The sequence below is a fragment of the Syngnathoides biaculeatus genome, chromosome 7, assembly GCF_019802595.1.
Source record: "Syngnathoides biaculeatus isolate LvHL_M chromosome 7, ASM1980259v1, whole genome shotgun sequence".
In the NCBI taxonomy this organism is placed as follows: domain Eukaryota; kingdom Metazoa; phylum Chordata; class Actinopteri; order Syngnathiformes; family Syngnathidae; genus Syngnathoides; species Syngnathoides biaculeatus.
The window spans coordinates 14,666,115-14,682,982 of record NC_084646.1 but is presented as its reverse complement, the minus strand read 5'-3'; the positions used below and the strand labels follow the sequence as shown (position 1 = coordinate 14,682,982).

The 16,868-nt window shown below is 40.9% G+C and overlaps 1 protein-coding gene across 3 annotated transcripts in view; it reads right to left on the bottom strand.

The window, feature by feature from the left end:
• ralgps2 (Ral GEF with PH domain and SH3 binding motif 2) overlaps window positions 1–16,868 on the bottom strand; it is an 88,121-nt gene that overhangs the window by 67,909 nt on the left and 3,344 nt on the right. The gene's annotated exons all lie outside the window — the stretch shown is intronic.

Below are 16,868 nucleotides of genomic sequence, written 5' to 3'. Positions count from 1 at the left end.
CGACAAAATGTGATTTTATTTTTAATCTGAATATAATTGAAAATATTTTTGGTAAAATTTTTGCATTATAGATGAGAAATTATGTTAAGTAATTCCCAAACTTCAAGTTTCAAGCAAGTCCTAAATTACTGTGGCAAAAATCAAGCAGATTAAGTCATTACTTGAGTTAAGCAAGTCATAAATCAAGTGCCATAATCTTCTTTAGTCACAACATATCTCAGTAAAGTTGACAACCCAAGTCTTACCCAAGCGTTTCCCCAACTCTGCTTTGCAGTAAATAAAAGATATGCCAACATGTTGCAAAGGTTATAAGTGGTGGCATGTGGCAGGGCAGGGCTGTGTGATTTTTTGCCTGGGCAGGAAGGCAGGCAGCAAGCCCTAGTTCAAGTCGCCCGATGAGAGCAATGCTGAATGATGAATGAGGGAAAAGGATGAAGGAGGAGGAGGAGGGGAGGAAATGGTGCAAGTGCCCGGACTGTTAACAAGGGCAGCGGAACAATATAGGGCAGCGAGGCGGTCAGAGGAAACAAGATAGCATCTGGATGTTTTCCTCGATGACTCTCCGAGGATTGCCTAATGTCAACATTGCTGCGCAAGTACGGTATAACTAAAGAGCTGTGTTTACAAAGATAGCTACAATGGCGCGCAGTACAGACCTCTGCTAGAGACAAACTAGCCTAAATGTGGCAGTCTGACAAAATGGGATGTGCGGTTACAAACTGGCTGCTAACTGCCACACACTAGAGGAGGGGTGCCAAACTAATTTTTGTCACAGACCATGTCGTTGTTCTGGTCGCTCTTGGAGGGCTGTTCTATCTGTGAACCCAAATGATTGTGTGATCACCTCATATATAGAGAAAGTGGTGGATAAGTACTTTTGAAATCAGAAGCCAGTAAAACCTGTTTGTTCGACTATCAGTATTATTTAATTTATTTTAACAAGAGGATCAGTAACTAATAAAATACTTGCAATAGATCCAAATCTTTTAATTTTGGAATTTTAGCTGGAAATATAAAGTGGATGCACATACTTGGTTTCGAGGGCCACATAAAATGGTCTGGTGAGCTGAATCTGGGCCCTGGGTCACCACTTTGACATCTTTGCACTAGCGTCTTTTTACTCCCATATTATCAGATACACGCAGACTCATAAGACCAAATGATGAAGTTTAAGTGCAATCACTCCTTTATCCTGGACTAAAATAAAATGTTTACATCAGTTGTATATTTTTAATGTATGTACACGCAGCTTTTGTTACTTGACTAAAGGACAGTAACTGAGTCCTAAAACTAAAAACAGTCATTGCAAACGAGCCTCCAAAAAGAAAGCAATTATTGTATTTTCAATGCGATAGAAATACTCCATCACAAAGTCCTCAGTTTATGATGCTTTCAGGTTTTATTTTCTGGGTTAGTGCAAGTTCTAACTTGCATACAAATTTGGGTTACATCGCCACCGTACTGCAATCATCACTTGATCATCATCAATAGATTGTTGACCCAGCCAAGCTGCGGAATCGGACAACCACGTCACGTGTGGCGTCATGATCCGACAAAATTCTGAAGTGCTTTCTCACCGAAATGTTCAGAAATGGGCAGCTCACAACAGATCTACTTGGTTATCGTGACACTTGACATGTAGGTGGGCATTCAAGACACCCAACTATTTATGTACATAAGATAAAAAGTAAATTTGACTTTAGTATGTCACAGTTGAGTGAACAGCACAGATGCAATACAGCTTCACACAACAGCAAACTAAAATCTAATCAAATCAGACACATACAACACTTGTATCGGATGTAAAGAAGAAAATCTTGGATTGAGAAAGTCGACTGAAGGTGTTTATTCTTCCACCATCCCATTGGAACTCGAGACAGACACTTGGCTTTTCCCAGGGTGAGGTTTCTGGGTGGGCCCTCTGGGCTCTTGTGCAAGACGTAGATTTAAAGAGGTAGGACGTGTTTCAACCTGACAGACCTAGTAATTATGTTCAGGGCTCAACACACAAACAAACAGCTTTGATGTGACAAAGCCTTCTTTCTCAAACCTTCCCATCAAGTTCAAAAAGGCAGAAAGTAAACTGTGAACACGCTTCCCAAGGATGGCCAGTGATAAACTCTACAACAAAAAATGTTATTTTGTTGTAATAACATTGTCTAAATGACTACAAAGATGTACACTAGGAAGACGTTAAAGATCTAAACTAGGAAGACATTACAAAAGAGTGTTTGAGTCAGCTTTGGTTCTTATTTCACTATTCTTCCATTATTATCTGAGCCGCTTATCCTCACAAGTGTTACGAGGAGTGCTGGAGCCTTTCCCAGCTATCATCGGGCAGGAGCCAGGCTACACCCTGAACTGGTTGACAGACAATCGCAGAGCACAGAGACAGACAACAGCCACACTCGCAATTTCATTTAGGGCCAATTATTGTGTGTTTTTAGGATGTGGACACTGAATTGCCCGGAGGAAACCAACACAAGCACAGGGTGAACACGCATACTCCACACAGGCGGGACCAGCATTTGAACCCCGGTCCTCAAATCTGTGGGGCCAATGCTCTAACCAGTTGCACCACTGTGCTGTCTGTTTCACTATAATAATAAGTACATTTTTTGAACACTGGTTTCACATATATTTAAAGCGATTTAGGCCACAAATGATCTTTAATATTTAACAGCAATGTCTGCAATTGTCCAGCAGCAAGGAAATACCCTCATTTAAGTTGGCCGACTCAGCTCAGATCCTTCAATAAATAGCACCAGTCAAAAAGAGCCTGTTTGGATGCAAAGCTGCTAATGTCAGTCTCAATGCTGTCAGCATTACAAGAAAAACTACAGGTTTGATATACCCTTTTAGTTTTATTGTCAGAACCCTATAATTATGTAAAATTGCATGTATCACATTGTTTGAGAGGAGTAAAAGATGGCGACGTTCACATGGCTCAGCCTATAAAGCAGTGGTTCTCAAACAGTCCACGAGCTGTAGCTAGGGGCAATCAGTAAAATAATTTTGACTAAACTATGTATTTTTAAAAAGATACATACCTCCATAATGAACAAATTACACCTCCCATGTTTAGCTTTGGCCTAAATAAAGCTTAAATATGATTCTGATGTTTCATTCTTTCAACTTAGTAACTCTTATCCTCACTAGGTTTGCCAGTGTACTGTCACCTAACCCAGGTGACTTCAGGCAAAAACAGTTGTTTTTGAAATTTACTCAACTAGATTAGACTTTATCCATCCACCCATTTTCTTACCCACTTATCCTCACAAGGGTCGCAGGAATGCTGGAGCCCATCTCAGCTGTTATCGGGTACGAGGTCGGGTACACCCTGAACTGGTTGCCAGCCAATCGCAGGGCACATGGAAATAGACAACAGTCGCACTCACAATCATGCCTAGGGGCAATTTGAGAGTCCAATTAATGTTGCATGTTTTTGGGATGTGGCAGGAAACCAGAGTGCCTGGAGAAAACCCACGCAGGCACGGGGAGAACTTGCAAACTGCACACAGGCAGGGCCAAGATCGAACCTGTAAGGCCAATGCTTTACAACCTTTGATATTATACTGTATTATGACCATCTCGTAAAAATTACTATTCCAATAACATAACCGACTATTGCAACATCTTTGTTCTTGTTAAAAAAAAACTCTAAAAAGCTGTATGTATTTTTATTACACTGAATTGTTTGTATTATTACAACATTTTCCCTAAATGTTTTTTTCCCCCCCACAATACTACAACTTCTCTCAAAAATAGGCAGCTCTTTAATTCTCTCCACTGTAAGAGGACCTCCAGGTACCAAAATGTTCAAGAACCCTAGCGGTTAGGCCTGCCACAAATTGAGTGAGCAAGCCGAACATGACTGAAGTGGACGGTTGTAAAAATAAAAAAACTATTGACACACCAAGCAATTGGACACTGCACAGCTGCACTAACATAACAATTCTGACCCTGTATAAGAGTTTGAGGCTCAGCATTAAACCACAAAAAAACATGGCACGATTGTCGAGGACTGGGTTGCCACAAAGAGAGGAAACATGCGACAGTAAAGCAGAGCATGTCAGTATGTTGAGAGGATCCTGGGGAACAATATTTACTGAGCTCCACCTGTGTATTTTGGTGGCAGAAACTCGCTCACAAACGCACCCCTTTGCTTTATAGCCACAGGTACAAATAATATGATTGCATATTATGGTAAAACAAAATGCACGTACTGTATATCCTGTATGTGTACAAATGTTGGTGGCCGCCGCCAGCTGTCTGGGTCTAGCTTTTATGCCAAGAACGCACCCACCCATAGGAAGGGCTAGGACAATAAGATGTTGTTGACACTTGACATTCATTCCTTTTTGTAAGGCTAGTTTTGATCTAAGATCATTACGAAGCCGCTGAATAGAGCAATACAGAAATCACAAGCCTCCGGTATCTGTGCACAAATACGCAGACACAGCACAACACACATGACTTCCTCTAACATGGCATCGCCTTGTCTCCAGGGTCTGATTAAATGCACAATTACAACTTGCAACACAAAAGGCAGCCGCACTGCTACTGGGAATATACAGCCCAATTGCAGGCAAGATTCCATCTAGTCATTTAAAATGGGGGGAAAAAAAGAAAAGTCAAACAGCAGTTGTTTTAAATTGTTCTAATTTCACACCTACTTTTGAAAGCTCACTGAAGCTTGCGCTGTTGCCACACACAAATTGCAAAGCAACAGTTGTGTCGGTGATACGTACTAAGTAAGAACGCTTGCTCTCGTCCCCTCATCATGCAACATGCATGGGGTCTTTTACATTTAAAAAAAAAAAAAAAAAAAAAAAAAAAAAAAAAAAAAAAAAAAAATCAAGAGACGTTAAAAATCAGTATGTGTGTACCCAGCTTTACTTTACAAAAGCTAGTCAGGAAATACAAGCTATTGAATAAGGACTCATCTCCAAAAATAAAGTTTTTAACACAAAACGTCAAGTATCGTGAGGCTTTCAACTGAGAGCTTAATTTGCCTTTTTGAAGCTGGTTGAACTCCAGACTTCACACCACTTTTGGGACATTCAACTTTGGAGACTTTAGAGATGTGGCAATGATCTAAAAAGGAAGTACAACCAACTAAAATGAAAAGTTGCAACTCGTGAGTGAGAAAGAGGAAGTGCAGACGACGAGAAGATCAGACTCCTAATGTGGACATGTCTGTGTGTGCGCGAGAGAGAGCGTCCCATTCTCATTCCATAAGATAGCAGCTATAAGAGGCTCCAGCCCTCACGTGACCCTCATGAGGATGAGCGGCTTGTAAAAGGGATGGAAAGATTTCTTTTTGCGTCTGTCTGTTTCTGTCGGTGTTTGTGTGTGTGTGTGTGTAACAAATGAAAGCAGCGCAAGAGCTAAGACTTGAAGGGAAACAGCTGTAGTACTTCTACTTCGCTCCCCTAAATGAGCCCCTTGCACCAGCTGCTGACCCTCCCACTCCACCAAGCTGCTCAGCAAGGGGCAACATGCACACACACAGAGAGCCAAGTTGACGCAGACGGACACATGCATGGATAGTCACAAACAAAGGCAATATTACACGTAACACACACACAAACCAACACATGCACAAAATCACATGCACAAGAGAGCACGCACACACACCCCAGACACAATCAATCACATGCACAATCACTCATACCGCACAAACACACATGCAGACAAGAACGAAACAACCTGTTCTGACCTGAAAAGAAACTACAGGCATTCGGCATGTGTGTCCACACATTGGTCTATTGACTAAAAATAGGAAAGACAGTTTCCGGCCACGGTGTTGGCCTCCACTGCTCCAAAGTCCCTCAAACGCTCCCTGCTTTAAACACTTGTTGCTAAACATAGACCATCGACCAACAATTAATTATCGTTGTTGCCATATTTCCATGACATTGATAAGCAAGGCTGGGTAAAGATCCAGAGCCATCTTGAGATTGTCCAGAGTATGGGGACAATGTATCTAAAGCACTGGCAGGCAAAAAAGGAAAAAACAGTGTGGCATTGAGGTTGTTTTTTTTTTTTTTGACAGATAAGCGTTGATAGGGGCAGATCCTTAATCGTTTATGAAAATTGTCAGTGTAGTAGTATCAAAGAAAGGTAGGGATTTTTTTTGTTAGGCCATTGATGGGTGGATTGATGGGTAAATGCATAGAAAAAAGGTCCCTGAATGTCTTCAAGCCTATTCTGACATACATCAAAATACCAATAATTGGCATATTTGAAAGTTGGTCTCTCTCTATTCCTATTATTAAGACCCCTGGGAACTATTTCAAACTGTGAAAAAATTGCTCAATATATCACAGACTTTGGAAAAGTGACTTTTGAGTGCTTTTTCCAAATTAAAACGGTTTGGTTTTAAAGGTTTTGGTGTAGAGTACTTAGTTGTACTTAATTATTCTTTCACCTCCACCTTATGTTTACATAACTTGAGCATTTTGAATATGCACATAGACATTAAAAACATCATTCAGTCTTGTTTTCAATCATTTAAAAACTTCAGGTTCAGTCTCAACTTTATCCCAGTCGACTTAATTACAGTGACGTTTGTGGTGCAATGTCTTCCCACCAACAAAAGTGCTTGCTCATACCCTGAAAAGGATAACAGCTTCTTCTCCGCACCCTGCAGATATTTAGTTTGCCTGACGCATTCGCAATTCCTCATCAACAACCTCTCTTCAATGAGGCTCATGTGACAGAGTGTCGAAATGTTTTTAAAACTCTGCACTCGTGTGTCAAATTAAATTGGGTTCTGTACGTATTGAAGTATTGCTATGTAAGCAGCATACTGGTATGATAAATAGCTGTCACTTGTATTTATTTCTGTTCCGTTAAAAAAAAAAAAAGTGGTGTTTTAAATTCAACACTACCTAATATAGGCAGGTGACAGCTGTGGTTATGTCTGTGGCTAATGTGACATGTTGCCAGACTCAAGTAGAAACTGAAAAGATGACTTAAAGGTTTTATCATCCGCATGCTGCTAACAATGCTATGAAACAGAGAGCTGGATGTCTACTAGGCTGGATTCAGACTGCATAGTTAAAATATCAAATCCCATTTGTTGTTCTCAAGTAGCACAAGTGGGATATGCGCAATAGCAACTTGAGAAAAAAAAAATGCACAAAAGCATCAAAATGTGGATGAAAACTATAAAGTTCATAAAATCCCAAATATATGACTGAAGCTATCTCCCTCTTGCTACAATGTCTACCACCCTGTTTTACCCACTTCCATAATTATTACTTTGACCGACTAGTCATGGAGCACATCAGATCCTCCCTCCTCCCACGCTGGACCCCTAACAGTTTGCATATCGGCCGTACCGCTCTCCAGATGATGCTATGTCCATTGCTCTCTACTTAGCCCTCACCCACCTGGAGACCAAAGACTCGCATGTAAAATGCTGTTCATCGACCTCAGGTCAGCAATCAACACAGTCATCCCCCTGCAGCTCATCCTCAAACTAAAATAGTTGGGACTCAACACCTCCCTGTGCAACTGGCTTTGGACTTCCTGACGGGGAGACTGCAGGTCATTCGAGTCAGCAGAAACACCTCCAACACCATCATTCTGAAAACAGGGACCCCCACACGGATGTGTGCAATGTCCCCTCCTCTTCACTCTGATGACCAAGGACTGTACACCAACATCCAACTCCAACCTCTTAATCAAGTTTGCAGATAGCACATCTATGGTGGGTCTCGTCAACAATGATGAGACAAGTTACAGGAGTGGGGTGAGCCACTTGGCGATGTGGTGCAAGGATAACAATCTCCACCTGAACATGGAAAAGGCCAAGGAGATCATAGTGGACTTCAGGAGAGGGCACACCCAGAATCCTCTGCTAACAATCAAAGGTGCTGTAGTAGAGCGGGTGAGCCACCCAAATTCCTGGGTGTACAGTTTTTGCATCTTGCTGCTGATGCCTGCGGAGTTGCTTGGCTGCAATTTGGTATACAGATTGTTGTTCACCAAATCTAAACCCAGTACTTCCCGATATGTCTTAATTGAAATGTACATGAAAAACATTGAATAGAGGCATTAAATTGGAATGGGGCACTTGGATCTGCAGTGTAAATCCACTTCAGGCATATTTTAAACATGGGAGTACAAGCATCTGCTTGCGTGTAAAACCACATCTGCCAAGACTAACAAAATGGTTTGTCCAAGTCGCACAAACCTAAATGGAGTTTTTGGATGACACGGAGATTTGTCTAATGTAAATTATCTGGATGAGCGGGACTGGAAAAAGACGAGGAGTTAGTGTGGGATAAAAGCTTGTCTGGGTAAAGCCTTGTCGTCTTACACAGTTTACTTAAGGTCCAAATGGAATAAAACGGCCCCAGACTTTGCGGTAAAATGTTGTTTGTCTCAAACAGATCTATTGTCTTTGGTGGGAGCCAGGTCACAAGTTTCCATGACATGGGCTGAGCTGCTGTGCTCTCGCTTTAGCTCACTCAAGATTTCAGATAGTTGAAGCTGTGTTACCAGCACCTGACACTACACGTGGGGGAAGCGAAATGGAGCGGTGTTTGTCTCTTTGTATAATGGGGAAAGTCAGTGGGCTGCACTTATGAATGTGCGCTTGAAAGTTAACCTCCAAAATAAAAATAAAAAACGCACGAACATTTTATTAGAACCAAAATCATCAAGATTAATGCCTATTATGGAGCTGTTTCAATTATGCATCCATTCAGCTCTAAGTCAGGATTGGACAAAGAATGGCCTGTGGCCTACTTATGACCCGCCCCATTCTTTAATCCATCCCACTCAGGATTTATCTTGAGTCTTATAACATCTGCTATATTAATTTCAACATTTTTCCCCAAATGTGGTTAATTAGGATTTTTTTTTCTTTAATCCTCAAACAGGTAGCCGAAACGTCTCCCATATTGCTGGCCGAAATGATCTGGGAACGATCCACAATTTCAGGCTTATTTGTCGCATTAGCCATGCTTCTTCCACTCCTTAGTGCCACTTTGTGTAGTTCAACTACTATTAGCAGTAACCACAGATTTACGCAATCTGGTCAATGTCTGTCACAGGAAAAACAGGTGGCATCTTCTTATGACAATTTTCATGGAGTTGGAATGGCCATGTTATAATTCTGCCATCTGTGTTTTAAGATTAACTTTTGATTCTCCATATGGTTTTCAAACATCCTCAAATAAAATGTAATCCAACTTTTAACATATTTTACATACACATTTTAACGTTTTTTTGCCACATGTATGAATGACATGGCCATTTAAACATCGAATTTGTCCTTTGAGGACAGTTTTCCCACACTTTCAACTCGTGAATTTAGGTTTAGCTACATAAAAACATTTAAAAGGATTTCATGTCAACTCAAGCACTCCATCCAGGTTTTAGTCAGTCTAAATACTACTCATGGGCTGAAGTCCGGGCTAACTGGGCTTCAGGGATTAGTCTCCATTTTCTCTACACTGGCCGTGGTTTTCCTCATGGATGAACCTTATTTCTTTACAGGCACAAACATAGCTATCGTAAAACCAGTCAGTGCAGGCGCCATTTACTTTCAGTCTGGACATGGAAGGAGTGAACATCTCCCAAAGCAACATAATATCAAAAACGGCTATAGATGTTTTTGTTTGGTGGAAGAGATGCTGAAGGGGTCTGAATCATCATCACCCTCTCAGTTCCCTTAAAAGGGTCATAAACATGCTGAACAAATAAATAAAATTAATCCAAATTTGAAAGTGTTGGGTTAATTTGAATTACAGTCAACAGTTTACTGGTAATCCCTTTCATCCCCAGCTCTAAAACAATTTAAACATACAACCTGAGCCGAGATGAAACTTCCGCCTCTCCAATCATTCCAGATACACCACATTGCTTAGTAGCTCAGAGGTGTCAAGTGGAATGGAATGTTCATAGCTGACATTCTGCTTGCCGTAAAAGGCCTACCGGGCCTAGCCATGAACTCACCTTTCACCCTATGACCAATGACACCAAAAACCTGTCCAACCCACAGGAAAGTTTATTTCTCTGTGCTTTTTATACAGTGTAATGGCACCTGTTCCCAGATTTTTTGTTACGGAAGAGGACCCAGACATCACATACTGTGTAAGGGGCAAGAAGTGTAACAATCTTGAGTTCTAGTTCAGGTTGTGAACGTTTAACAGATGCGGATGGATATCCCTTTCTAAAGGCGAGAGATACGACTACTGGTACCAGACTCGTACCAATACTAAATCAACCAGGGATTCGTAGACACACTGCTTGTAGAACTGTAGACTAGATATCACGAGTCTAGTAATCGATTGCCTGTGGCTTTATGATTTACATCTTGCTCTGTGCTCCGCAGATAACGTGTTTACAACAAAACACAGCAGTGGTGGATACGAGTGACATTACTAGTTGAACCACATTTCAACATTTAAACAGCTTTTCAGTCGTTAACCGACTTTTGTAGTCATGGCAATGGTAAAGTAACATTCCTTGGTGCTGTAAACACTGAAAGAAACATCACATTACTACCTTATCTCAAGTCCGATGACGACATCAGAGCCGGCAGCAAAATGTCCGCCACAGATTGGAAACCTACAAATAGTATGGCACCAGGAGGTACCCGGTTCATGTCGGCAATACCCATGGACTATAATGCATCAGAATAATGCTTCTTCTCAAGTCGTTGCAGTCAATTTATATGTTCCAGTCTTGGTACTGTGCGACAAAGAAACTTTCGGGAGTACAGACAGCAAGGTATGTGCAAGAGCTGACAACAATCGGCAGTTCAGTTAAAAAGTTTAAAAAGTCAGTTAGCACTGAGCAAACAGAAAAAGAGCAGTGTGTGTGTGTGTGTGCTTGCCTGCGCCCACTGGGCGGTCCTAGCATGAATGGCACAATGAGAAACACCCCTCACGGCTGTATGAATATTGTTTGTGCAGAGTTTGTGAAGAGAAATTCTTCAAAATAAATAGTATTGTATTTAAATAATTAAAAAAAAAAAAGAATACAAATTATATATAAACACACATACAGTATACATCCATACATTCATTCATTTTCTTTGCCACTTAGCCTCACAGTATAGGGTTATATAAAAGTCATTTTATATAATAAGGTTAAGTCAATGTTTAATAGTAGCATCTAGATGTCAAAACATGTATCTTTTTTTTCTGGGTTGCGAATCAAATTCCGCCAAAACTGAATAAAACCATATCAAATTGTTCACTCGATAGTTTTTTTTTTTAATTGAACCGTTCCACCCGTAAAGATATCATATTTGAAATTGCTAACTATGTATCCAGATATCTGTACCTTTGTATCGTGGCCTCATGCCAGAGCTCGCCAAAGCTAGTTCTTGTGTGATGCCACTTTGTAAACAACTTTGTGGCTAGCGACATGCTTTTGACACACTATAAAACTTGTTTGAAAAGCCACATGCATGCTGGCATGCTGATTTTTATTGCAAAACAATTCATATAGTTCAAACAGCTACTGTTTAACATGTCTGCACCAGGTTTCCTAAAAAAAAGACAAGGTACTAAAGTCGAAATTCCACAAACAGAATACATCCATCAGTTTTCTTGGCCGCTTAGCCTCGGAGGGTCACGGGAATGCTGGAGCCTAACCCAGCTGTCAATGGTCAGGAGGCGGAGTACACCCCGGAGTGGTTGCCAGCCAATTGCAGGGCACAGAGAGACAAACGGTCACACTCACAATCAGACCTTGGGGCAATTTCGAGTGTCCAATTAATTTTACATGTTTTTGGGACGTGGGTTGAAACTGGAGTGCCCGGAGAAAACCCACGCTGGCACAGGGAGAACATGCAAACGGGTCTGAGACAGAACCCGAGACCTCAGAACAGTGAGGCCTACACTTTCTAGCTGATCCCCCGTGCCGCCCTAAATAGAATAAACAAGACAATTTCATTGTGAACTCAGTTTTGGGACATTAATATATAACTTGATTTCAAACATTTGTGATGCCAAAGTTGGTGGGCTTTGCTAGATTCAAATGAACCTTATGTGATAACCGTTGTCAATTTTTAGTGTCCAGATTTCAGAGAAATGTATTTTATATTTCACAAAATACATAACTTATTTTTTAAACCTTTCATTTGTTGGTTAACATGAAGCTACAGTAGGTAATTTTTTTCTCATTTAAATGTCATTAGGCAGCATGGTGGTTCAGGTGGTAAAGCGTTGGCCTCACAGTTCTGAGGTCCCAGGTTCAATCCCGTACCCGCTTGTGTGGCGTTTGCATGTTCTCCTCGTGCCTGCGTGGGTTTCCTTTGGGCATTCCAGTTTTGTCCCGCATTCCAAAAACATGCAACATTAATTGGACACACACTTGCCCCTACGTGTGATTGTGAGTGCGGCTGTTTGTCCCGATGTGCCCTGCGATTGGCTGGCAACCAGTTCAGGGTGTACCCCGACTCCTGCCCGTTGACAGGTGGGATAGGCTCCAGCACTCCCCACGACCCTCATGGGGATAAGCGGCGAAGAAAATGGATGGATGGATAAATGTCATTAAATGTGAAAAGGATAAGATAAATACTGATGTTCTGCATTTTGTTCAGTTGCTGTACTGAATATAAAGCTAACCATGAACATAAAACTAAAGAATGTACAGAACCCAGATTTTTTTCTGTATCCTTTTACCCTTATAACACTCAAATTACCTTTGAATCTATTCTGCCTCATGTTGCTGAATCACTTTACACACTCATGAGCGCAAGAAAAATATGTACGGGAGGAAAGCGTAAAAAGACAAATGTACAGTATGCCGCAGTTCCTATACAACCTACCTCAACTATATTTGGCACAAGAAAAAGAAATGCAGCAGCGGAAACCACATGAAATATGCACAGCGTCTTCCTATGCTAGCAAAAAGATAGATGGTGTAACACGGTGCCAGTCTCAGAGTCCCCTCGAGTGAAAGCTTGAGCACATGTATTACATCTGACCTCCTTCCCACACATGGGCAAACAACAAAACTAAGTGTCCATGACACTAGCTTCAGGGAACAGCCACATGGAAAAAAAAAAAAAAAAAGGGAATAATGATACAGATACGCCATATGACTTTGCGCCTCCGTTTATGCAGAACTATGGTGCCAGACCCATGCTGAAGGTTACCCTGGCAACTGAGCAGCCGCATTAACAGTTTGGATGGGGGGGTGGAGGTAAAAGGGCGTAGTAATACAGAACCAAAAACACCTTTGGGATACACATTCAATGGCATCCGAAAGGATGCTAAGAGCAATTTGAGAGAAAGCAAACCAGCCAGCTGCATTAAGCTATGATAGTAATCTGGTCCACTTTCAGGACATTTTGTTTAGTAGCACCAAAAAGGACACTCTTGTTCCCTTTGGAAACATTTTGAAGACATTTTTCTGCTACACTTCATTCCTCGAAGTGGAGCAGCTCACACATTGTTATACTTTGCAGGTTAACCCGAGGGAGTGGTACACTTCGAGGATCACCCTGTTCCATTAAAATGGGCATTCAGGTCCACTATAAAAAAATATTCTGATCCACTCTGAAGAACATTTTCATCTGAAAGGAGTTTGAATGAAAGAAAGGGGTCTCTTTTTGTCACACCAGTATTGTATATTCCATCCATACTGGGAACTTTTAAGTAGCAAAATTTTATTATTTTTGTGCACTGATTTATTGAAAGGCAATATTGTCAATATGTATGGACATTCTTCACTTTCTGCTTCATTTTTGTCTCATTGTGATCCAGTTAGAGCCCATTAGTGAACAAGAAGCTTCTCCAACTAGTCCAGAATGTCACTTATTTTATTTTTTTCATATTTTTGGCTATTATTATTCTAAGGAACATTTTGGGTCCACTGTGAAGAATATTCCACTTCACTTAATGAACACACTCGTCCACACCACAATGCTTCCAAAGTAGACAATATTATATTTTATTCTACTTTGAGGACATCCTGGTCCACTGTTTCCCTAAAAGTGAACCAAAAGGTACTGAAAGTGGCCCAGATTGTCACACTTTGCCATTTACCATGGGAACATTCTAGACCACTTTCATGGCACAGGATGTCAAAAATGGCCACAATGCCACAATTTGTTCAGCAGGACGTTACGGCCCGCTTTGGGAAAACTGCACTATATTCTTGTAGGACATTTAACACGAGCCAAAGTGTGTAAGCATGCAATTCAGGGAATACTGTAGATAAGCGCAAGTAGAGAAAGTGCAGAGGTTGAAGACCCAAAATCCCTACCATGTTTGAGCCTTTCCTTTTGTATATCCAAGGTTCTGGTGCTGAGTTTCATCTCGCACACACAACACACATACCTGTAATCTCCTACTAATCACAGTTCCAGGCCTTGGGCTGAACAGCTACGACAGCACACAACAGATGGACCTATACGCGGCTGGGCAGGGCGAGGATTAGTGGAGTCCAGAAGGTGAGAGAACTTAAGGTTTGTAAAGTCACACGGCTCTCATCTTGTCTCGGTTAACCCAAGCAGGTGAAATGACAAGATGGCGGGGAAGGAGAACTAAGCGGGAGGAACTTGGTGGCTTGTAAAGTGCATCTGGAAGCCATTCATTCATAGCGCGTCGATTTTGGGAAAAGTTATGTTGCAGACTTATTCCAAAATGGAATGCAGTGGTATCTTGACTTAAATTCATTTTCCATCTGTGGTCAAGCTTGTGACTCAGCTTGTCTATCAAATCAAATTCCATGCTGGAATGTATTGAAATGCTTATTATTCCCTTTGGGCCCCACAAAAAAAAAAAAAAAAAAAATTAGTTGTTTGTAAAAATAAAAAAAAAAATAAAAAAGTACTGGTAAGTGCTTTGAGAATAGAGAAATACATCTTATAACAAATTACTGGACACACTGTAGGATGTATTGTAGGTAGAGCTGAAAAATTATAAAAATTTACTTCCAGAACAGTCCGTTGTCCAACCCGCTTATCCTCACAAGGGTTGCAAGAGTGCTGGAGCCTATCCCACCTCACGTCGGGTGAAAGGCAGACTACACTCTAAATTGGTCACCAGTCAGTCGCAGGGCACATAGACACCATCACTGAAAGGCCACTATACAATCAGTGAAACACTCCCAGAACATCCAACCTTCTATTTTTTGAGCTGTTTATCCTCACAAGGATTGCGGAAGTGCTGGAGCACTTCCAGAACAATGTGTCCAAATTATGTGTCTGAATTTCCATTGTTTCAAAATGTTGTCAATAAAATTTCCATTCAACAAACAATCATAATTGTTAAATGATGCCTTCAACATGAACAGTAATTTTAATGTTTATATTAAATCAAGCTTGGAATAATAGAGACATGGAGTTGAGGCCTGAATTAAAGTACTCATATGAGATGTCAACGTTCCATCATCAAAAATATCTGTGACTATGAGTGACTATCTTTTTCAATTATGTTTTTGTCCTGGTGGTGGGGGGAAAGTCTATTTATTCAATAATACTATCCATCCATCTATTTTTTTAGCCGCTTAGCCTCACAATGGTCACGAGAGCGCTCAAGCCTATCCCAGCTAACTTTGGGCAAAAGTGGATTACACCTTGAAGTGATCACCAGTCAGTCGCAAGGCACATTTCAACATCACAGTGAGGGAATCGATCCTATGCTGACAGCACCAAAGGCAGACGTGTTTGTGTACCACTACACCATCAGTGACTCCAATCAAATCTCAAATATCAAAATTGAAATTCAGCACTATTTAAAAAAAAAAAAAAAAAAAACATTGCTGGTAGACTGAATTGGATAGTTTATGTATAGGCAATAGTTTTGCTTTCTATTTTGTGAAACATATTTCTTGTACATATTCAAGCACATATGTACACTAATCCCTCATTTTAATGTGGAAAAAAAACACAAAGAAGGACTGGTTTATATTTATATCTCTATGCAGAATAATTGGCTTGTGATTTTATTGTTTAAAGTTGGATACCCTCAATGACAACTCAAGTTTCACACAGACCTGTGACAATTGTACAGTTTCACCAAATCACTTATCTCAATGTTTTGCAACTGCATGACACGATAGCCTATCAATTAGCATGGCTTTGACATCTTTGCCTATCCACTGCTCCTCCTCCCTTTGTGAACAGTGTAAGAAGTGCAGCTTCTTCACTACACTGGAGACAATGATCACCGAGTTAAAATGTGTTGACACCGGACGCAAAGAGAACTTTCGTCTTCGCGGCTTGGGCTCTATGGCTCTCCTTGCAGTCAATGCAAGGACATTACAGTAGCTTACTCTTTTTTTTTTTTTTTTTTTAATCTGAGGCATGCTTGTACCTCCAGTTTTGTTTTGTGAGTTGAGGTACCACTGTAATTCCATTTTCTGCCTCAAAATTACACACACAAACCAGATTCTAGACTTGAACTCAATGGACCTTTCCCAGCTGTCAATCACTTGTACAATAATAGCCAATCAGATCTGGCTTGACACGCCCCTCTCACCGTATTGTCCCACAAGCAATGCGTGTTGTCAGTAGTGTGCGCTTGGGAAAGTTAATGTTACAAAGAAAAATGGTCATCAGATGCGCTTGGGAAACGTGCAATTCTGATGAAAGATGTCCTGCTAGGTAACAAGGGGCCCGGTTGATTCATTTTCCAAAGCCTAAAACACAGTTGACGAAATGTCTACGATGGATTAAGGCTTGCGGAAGAGCGCACGTACAACTAGATGTGAACAATACCAACAAACACAATGTTGTATGTTCAAAGGTAAGTGAGGTAGAAGTATCTTCTCTGAGTTTGATTGAATTATTATCAGTGCTTTATACATTGCAAGAGAACAACTTTCACTTTGTTAGCGTATCACTGACCTGCTGAATGCAGTGTGTAATGTTTTATGCCGAAGAA